The sequence below is a fragment of the Arachis ipaensis genome, chromosome B10 (assembly GCF_000816755.2).
Source record: "Arachis ipaensis cultivar K30076 chromosome B10, Araip1.1, whole genome shotgun sequence".
NCBI lineage: Eukaryota > Viridiplantae > Streptophyta > Magnoliopsida > Fabales > Fabaceae > Arachis > Arachis ipaensis.
This window is the reverse complement of record NC_029794.2, coordinates 132,817,437-132,825,484: the sequence shown is the minus strand read 5'-3', so window position 1 is coordinate 132,825,484 and position 8,048 is coordinate 132,817,437.

Genomic DNA, 8,048 nt, shown 5'->3' with positions numbered 1-8,048 from the left:
CATAAACAATTTTAACCATAAAAATGTAAATTAAATCAATAAATATAAAAGTAATTACATATATAAATGTTGCACACATATTAAAAATTAAAAATAAGGCTTAACTTAGTTCATAAATTTATTAGTTCAATTTATTTAATTGTTAATGAGTTGAGTTCTAATCATCTCACAGATAAAACCATTTGATATAGGTATGCAGTTTAAACTCAAATTTACAGAATGACTTCCTTAAACATCACGTGTTTAATAAGACTAGTTTTCAAAACTCTATTAATGAAGTTATTTTGATGAGTGAACTACCAACCCGGCCCCTGACTATTTTGCACAATGACAAAGCAACCCCTGACGAATATTGTAATCCACTTCTGTCCCTGTCCTATGCTTCCGTCACACAAGCCGGTCCTTGAGGCTGAATCTCCGGCAAGAATGAACGGAAAGCGCTGAGTTGGCACGGTGAGCGTGTGTGAGCTGGCTGACGTGGACGATTGCTGCATACGTGGACTACTGAAATGGTCAGGGGGTTAGTTGTCCGAGTTCACATCAACATAAAACGTTGTCGTTTTGAGGGGAGGTGCCATCTTATTCGTTGTGGGTATTCGTCCCTCTCCTTCTGACTAATTTCTGAAGCCCTAATTCGCCATGAGTAGCATGAGAGAGCTCACTTCAATGTCCCTTCACGATGGCAACTCACAAAGTGGCTGACAATGGAGTCCATTAGGGCCACGTACAAACATTGCATCAAACCTGTGAACAGTGAGGAGTACTGGATTCCATCTACTGCAGTACCATGTGATCCTCCACCAATAAAGAGACCCGCACACGGCCCAAAAATGAAAAGAAAAGTGGATCCAGTTGAGAAAGAACTGCACCCAAACAAGGCAAAGAAGACTTTTGAAGTTACATGCAGTAAATGTGGCCAAAGTGGGCATTACTACAGGACCTACAAAAATGAAAATAAGGACCCAAACTGGACACCCATGACCAAGAAAGAGAGAAGGGCTGCTAAGTTGCAGATTGTAGTCACCAATGTCCCTAGCCAGAACACATCGCAGGTAAATTGGGGTTCGATTTGCCATATTATAGACATGGTCAAGGTCTTAAGTGTCTGGTTTTATAATGGTCAGGGTTCGAATTGTCTTACTAAACTATTACTTATCCATTTCATTAGGATCAAGCACAACAGGGAACTAGTGCAGATGCACTTCAAAGTTGTCCATTGGTAAATATTTTTTTCATTTTAGTCCTATTGGTAATTTTTGTTATCTGATTGCAAAGTTCTTGGTCTAGGCAAAAGCAAAGAAAAATAAGAAAAAACAACCTAAAGCAATTGGAAGGTCTAATCCTTCACTTAATCAAGATCATATGGATGAGATACCCCTCTCACAAACTGCACCACAAGCAGAAGAGGTACCGTTGTGTGAATATATAACTTCTCTTTATTCAATATTTTCTCAATACATAACTGTCTTCTTTTACTGTTTCAGCATGCATCAGATACAATCAACTTGAATCACAGGCCACCACAACAGCCCATCTTTACTGAACATGTGAACCAACTGAAAAGGAGGAAACACCCTGTTGTAAGGCCCCCAGTGCCTCCCACATCTGCTCCACCAATGGTTAACCAATCTGCTCAACCAGCAATGGGGTCAGGCCTTCTGCTCCACCAATGGAAAACCAATTTGCTCAACCACCAATAGGGATCGGGCCTTCTTTTCCACCAACACCAAATAGCATATCCACAGAGACAATGCAGGCAGCAAGTTTTGGGACTGCTTCAAGGCTTTTCAAGTTTATTCCAACTCCTGGGTTCATCCCACCAAGAAAGAAATAATCTATGCAGGGATATGACAAACTCATTTCATATGTTTTATGTGTTACTTTTGTGTTAATTTGGCTTTGTTTTGGCAAGTTTAGGCCTCAAGTAGAAAACTGATAAACTATGTGTTATCTCGCTTTTGTAAAGGGGCTTTTGTAAAAGGTTATATACTGTCCCCTGAATACTAGTTGCTACATTTTTAGAACTTTTTTTTGTGTTGCTTCTTTAGTGAATGAACCTAATATAATATATGAATTGTGTTTGCTTTTCGTAAGCTTATTCTCAGCTTCATATGTCCACAATAATTAACAATAATAACATTAAACAACATCTGTGTTTAATTATCTCCAAATCAAATATCATAACAAGATAACAGTCTTAACATCAATTCACATAGTCATCCTCTAACTTAATGTCCTAACAAAGTTTGCAACTATAACTCCACAGAAAAATGCAACAACTGCTGCACCACTAAAACACCTATGCTCACTCTGCACATGTTTGCATCTCTTAACTTGCAGTTCTAAAGCATGTACTGTATGCTCTAGCTCCCTCACTTTTCCACCAAGCATCTCAGCTGCAACCACGTGCTGATCTTCAGGTTGCTTTCCACTATCAAAACCAAACGATTTGGAGCCTTCAAAATCGAACAACGCCACAAATTCATCGAGCCACACAGAGTATTTGCAGTGTGACCCTGAACTCTGCAGTGTTTATTATGGCAATAATCAGGTGTACAAGATGAAGAGGTAATGAGCAAGGACATAGAATTACCTGTGAGTTGCCATAGTGAAGGGACATTGAAGTGAGCTCTCTCATGCTGCTCATGGCGAATTAGGGCTTCACAAATTAGTCAGAAGGAGGGGGACGAACAACGAATAAGATGGCACCTCCCCTCAAAACGATGTTTTATGTTGATGTGGACTCGGACAACTAACCCCTGACCATTTCAGTAGTCCACGTATGCAGCAATCGTCCACGTCAGCCAGCTCACACACGCTCACCGTGTCAACTCAGTGCTTTCCGTTCATTCTTGCCAGAGATTCAGCCTCAAGGACCGGCTTGTGTGACGGAGGCATGGGACAGGGACCGAAATGGATTATAATATTCGTCAGGAGTTGCTTTGTCATTGTGCGAAATGGTCAGAGGCCGGGTTGGTAGTTCACTCTTATTTTGATCATAACACACTTTAAAATATGTTACGTTATTGATATTTTATTTATTTTAAGTTGAATTTTACTAATATTTCAGTTAGAATATTATCGATTAAACTTTTAACCCTCACAAACATAACCCAAAAAATTTCAAATAACCAAATATACAGAACAAAAACACTAATTGAATGAAATGCATGAAATAATTTCATACAAAAAACCTTAACAAAAAATAAGTAGAACAAAAAAAATAATTGAATAACTTCAATGAAATAGATTCATACAGCAGAATATAAAAGGATAAAAAAAAGCTAAATGAAACAAAAGGCCGAGGTTCCATTGGAACACTGGAAGTGGAGCGATGAAAGGGGAGACTGAGTACCACAACGCAAGCAACGATGTTGACTCTCTGAGACCCACGCCACCGCTCTGAGAGGCTGAAGACGAATGACGGGAAGAGAGAAGAGAGATACCGAGAATTAATGAGACAATGAGTTGCTGGAATGAGAAGAGAGAGAGGACGAGAACTACACCGGGAGAGGGTCTAAGATCGACAGTGAATGCTTGATGCACGGCGTTGGCAGAGAGCAAATAAGCGTGGACTAGGTTGTGCCATTGTGGTGATTTAGTGGATAGAGAGGCAATGAACGTTACATGTTACAAAAATTAAGGTTCTCCATCATGAGACTTTAAAATGCGTGGAAAAGGTAAACAAATGATAATTATTATTAAACTCCCGTATGGGCTATATTCATAAATTATATATTGTGCATATCTAAAAAGCTTAAAAGAGTTGAGCTTACTAAAGACAGACATCTTTATCTAGCTACACCACAAAAATTTTTCTTTATCATACTCACCAAGCAGACATGAGCGTATAAACGTCATACATATAAGAGATTGCATTTCTCACCACACTACGCTGTATTTTTTTATTTCACTCCTGCACATAAATTTGGTTACAATTTTAGTCTATATATTTTAGCTTTACATAATATAACATTCTTTATTTTTGTGTATTTAATATGTACTCTTTATGTACTCTTTTAATTTTATTAATTTTTTTTGTTTGAAATTTCATTTCATATAGATGCGAAATTTTTTAAGGGATGATAATGTCTTCTTCATTGGTATATGTGGAATGGGAGGAGTGGAAAAAACTTTACTAGTAAGTAGTAATTCAAGAATCAAATAAGAAGCATAAGAGTTTTAATTTTGAGAATGTGTATTGAGCTACAATTTCCCAAGATTTTAGCATGCTTAAATTGCAAAACTCCATTGCCAAAAGATAGGTGAAAGCTTGATGATGATGAGATAACTGACAAGTCAGAAATTTTGTCATCCACGGAGAAGATAGATAGATCAGTGATTATCTTGGATAATGTTTGGAATCATATTGATCTGTATAAGGTGGAAATTTCTTTTACAACAAATGAGATCAAATTGATTCTAACAAGNNATCTCTCTCTCTCTCTCTCTCTCTCTCTCTCTCTCTCTCCCTCCCTCTCCCTCTCCCTTCCCCCTTCTCTCTCTCTCTCTCCCCTTTTGTTTCTCTCTCTCCTCTCCCTCCTCTCTCTCTCTCTCCCTTCCTTCTCTCTTCCTCTTTCTCTCTTCTTTTTTTCCTTTTTTCTCTTTCTCTCTCCTATTTCTCTCTCTCTCTCCCTTCCCTTCTTTTTCTCTCTTTCTTCTCCCTCCTCTCTCTCTTTCTCCTCTTTCTTCCCTTACTTTCTCTCTTTTCTCTTTCTCTCTCAACCTTCTCTCACTCTATATCCCTCTTCTCTCTCTCTCCCTTTTTTCTTCAAAACAAGAGAGAGAAGGAGGGAGAGAGAAAAGAGAAAAATAGAGGGAAGAATGAGAGATAGAAAAAAGAGAGAGAGATGATGAGGAGGAGAGAGAAAGAGAGAGAAGAGAGGGGGAGAAAGAGCGTAAAAGAAAGAGAAATGAAGAGAGAGAGGGAGAGAAAGTGAGAGAGACAGAGAGAAAGAGAGAGGGAGAGGGGGAGAGAGGGGAGGGAGGGGAAGAGGGAAGGAGAGAGGGAGAGAGATAGAGAGGAAGAGGGATAGGGGAGAGAGTGAGAGAAAGGGATAGATGTAGAAAAGGGAGAGAGAAAGAATGGGGAGGGGGAGAAAGAGGGGCAGGAGAGAGAGAGGAGGGGAAGAGAGAGGGAGAGAAAGAGAAAAGGAAAAGGGAGAGAGAGAGAAGAAGACAAAGAGAGTGGAAGGAGAGAGAGAGAAGAGGAAGAGTGAGAGAGGAAGGAGAGAGAGAAAAGGAGAGAAGGAGAGAGAGAGAAAGGTGGGAGAGAGAGGGAGAGAAGAGGAGAAAGAGAGAAAGAGGAGAAGAAAAGAGAAAAAGGGAGAGAGAGAGAGAGAAAAAGAGGGAGAGAGAGGGGGGAAAAGAGAGAGAGAGGAAGAGAGAGAAAAAGAGGGAGAGAGAGGGGGAGAAAGAGAGAGAGAGGGGGTAAGAAAGAGAATATAAAATCTAATTTTATATATGTTAAGAAAGAGAGAGAGGGAGAGAAAAGGAAAAGAGGGAGAGAGAAGAAGAGGGATAGGGGAGAGAGAGAATGAGAGAAAGGGATAAAGAGGGAGAAAAGGGGGAGAGAGAGAGAGAGAAAGACAAAGAGAGGGGAGGGGAGAAAGAGAGGAAGGGGCAGAGAGAGAAAGAAAAGGAAAAGAGAGAAAGGAGAGAGAGAGAAAGGAGGGAGAGAAAGGGAGAGAAGAAGAGAGAAAGAGGGAAACTGGTTTAAAACCAGTTTCTTATTTGACAAAGTAGTTTGGTTCAGTTTCTAAACCATTTAAAATGGTTTAGTGCAGTTTCAGTTCATTTTATGAAAAAACTGAACCATGAACACCCCTACGCGCCATCGTCTCGCTGTTGACGTCCTGCTGTAGTGGAAGGTTAGTGGCACTGTGATTTCTGTTGAGTACTTCGATTATTGAATTTGAATGTCTCTGAAGTCTGAATTAGTGATTTGTGATTTTGAATGTCTCTGATTACTTGATTATTGATTTGTGTTTTGAATCTGAAATTTGTGATAAATGATAACTGATTTGTTTTGCTGCTGTTGCCGTTTTTTTCTCAGTAAACTCATAAGCATTGAACTGTGGCGTTTTCCCTCAAATTAATTTTGGTTCATGTGATTTAATTGGTGTTTAGGGTACAAAGTGAAAAGCTGTTTTTAATTGGATTTGCAAGGTGATTTTTGGTTGAATTTTGATCTAATTTGGTAATGGTGTATATGATTGGATTTATCTGGTTTTCATTCTTTTTGAATTTGGTAATATTGTGATTACTTGTTGTTTTGTAATATTTGTTGCTAAATGATGGTTGTATTATATGCTTTTTTGTAATGTTTTTAGTAATTGTTGCTAATATGGTTGTTCTTTTTTGTCTCTGTTTAGTAATGTTTATTGAAATTTTGTACATTTTCAATGCATATTTGTACATTTTTATTGCTGAACTCTTCAACTATGGATTGTATTATATGCTGCTAGATTTGAACTCATCAAAGTTCTCTGAATTTAAGTTCTCCTTTGGAGACACATATTCAATTACCAGTGGAATGATAAACAATCCTGCATCACTTGGTAAACATGCATCTACCTCTAGCTAATTCAATATAAATAGTGGATTTATTTGTTTTTTTAATTCTTTACAAATTATTAAGAGGGAAATTGGAATACAATTAATAATGTCGGTACAAAGCTTTGGGCTGACAAAATTACCTTTGATTCAAGGGTTTTATGTGTCAGGGAATTTGCTAAGATTATTGTTATAATGGAAATTATTAAAGTTTCAAAGGGTCATTCAATTCCTCTGTGATTGCAGCCTCTTAGCATCTTATGCCACTCGTTTCGGAACAGAGACAAATTTATAACTGGATTTTCTCGTGGTGATGGTCAAGGCCATGTAAATTTATTCAAAGTAGTTAAGCATTACTTGCGTAGTCCAGTATGTATGCTCTCTGGTTCTCTAGAGTAAACATTTTGTGAATTCATGAATATTATAATGTTTTTTGGAGACAAATCCACATGGGGAGCATTGTATAGTCTCATGTTAACAACAGAGACAAAAATTCACCTCACTACACTATATAATCATGCATCCAACCTCATATCTATTTCCAGTTAGTTTGTAGTTTTGTACTATAAGTGATTTGGACATATCATGGTAAAAGAAAAAATAACACTGGTTACAATTGTTTGTTGAAAATGTGCAAACTTAAGTCATGAAAGTTGTTTGTAGAATGTAAGATCTCAATGAATAAGTAGCTTTGCATTGTATTCAATGATTATTTGAATCTTTAGTATTGTCGTCTTATCTATTTTTATGCTATTAATTCATCTCTACATGTTGCTTGACGTATTCTAAAATCGATCAAAAGGCACTGTTGTATCATGTCTTATCTATTTGTCAAGTATATTAGTATATTTTGTAACATTAATGTATTTATGTGATGAATTCCTATTATTTGTAATATTAAAGAGATGGATTCACCATTAGTATTACAAGTTTTGTTCAATTGATCTTTTTTAATTCTTTACACTAGGACAGAGATGAAAGAGATATTGTTGTCCGGATGACAGTGTTGTCATGAGACAAAAAGTGGGTTGAGTTATATTTTAGGATGTTTATTTATAATTTATTTATTATTTTATTCTAAAACGTTTTTTTTTAGTTGAATTACGGTTGGATTGGTTGAACCAGTAAATCAGTAAACCAATGACTAAAGTAGTTCGATGACTGGTCCGATTCTCAGAACCTTGGAAATTATGTAGATTATATCACTAATAAGTATAATTCTCCACTTTAAAAAATTATCTTTTTACTAATTAATTATTGGCTTTTTGAACTCAAACCATAATATAAAACTTTCATGGTTGGTTGATTAGTGAAAACCAATTGACAATTCTTGATTTCTTGTTGTGGATAAAAAATTATTTATTAAAATAATTATACATATAAAATATTTGGTAAAATATAAAATATATATTAAAAATAAATTAAATAATAAATATATTTATAAATAAATATATAACAACATTGATAACAAATTTGTAACGTTTGGATAATAT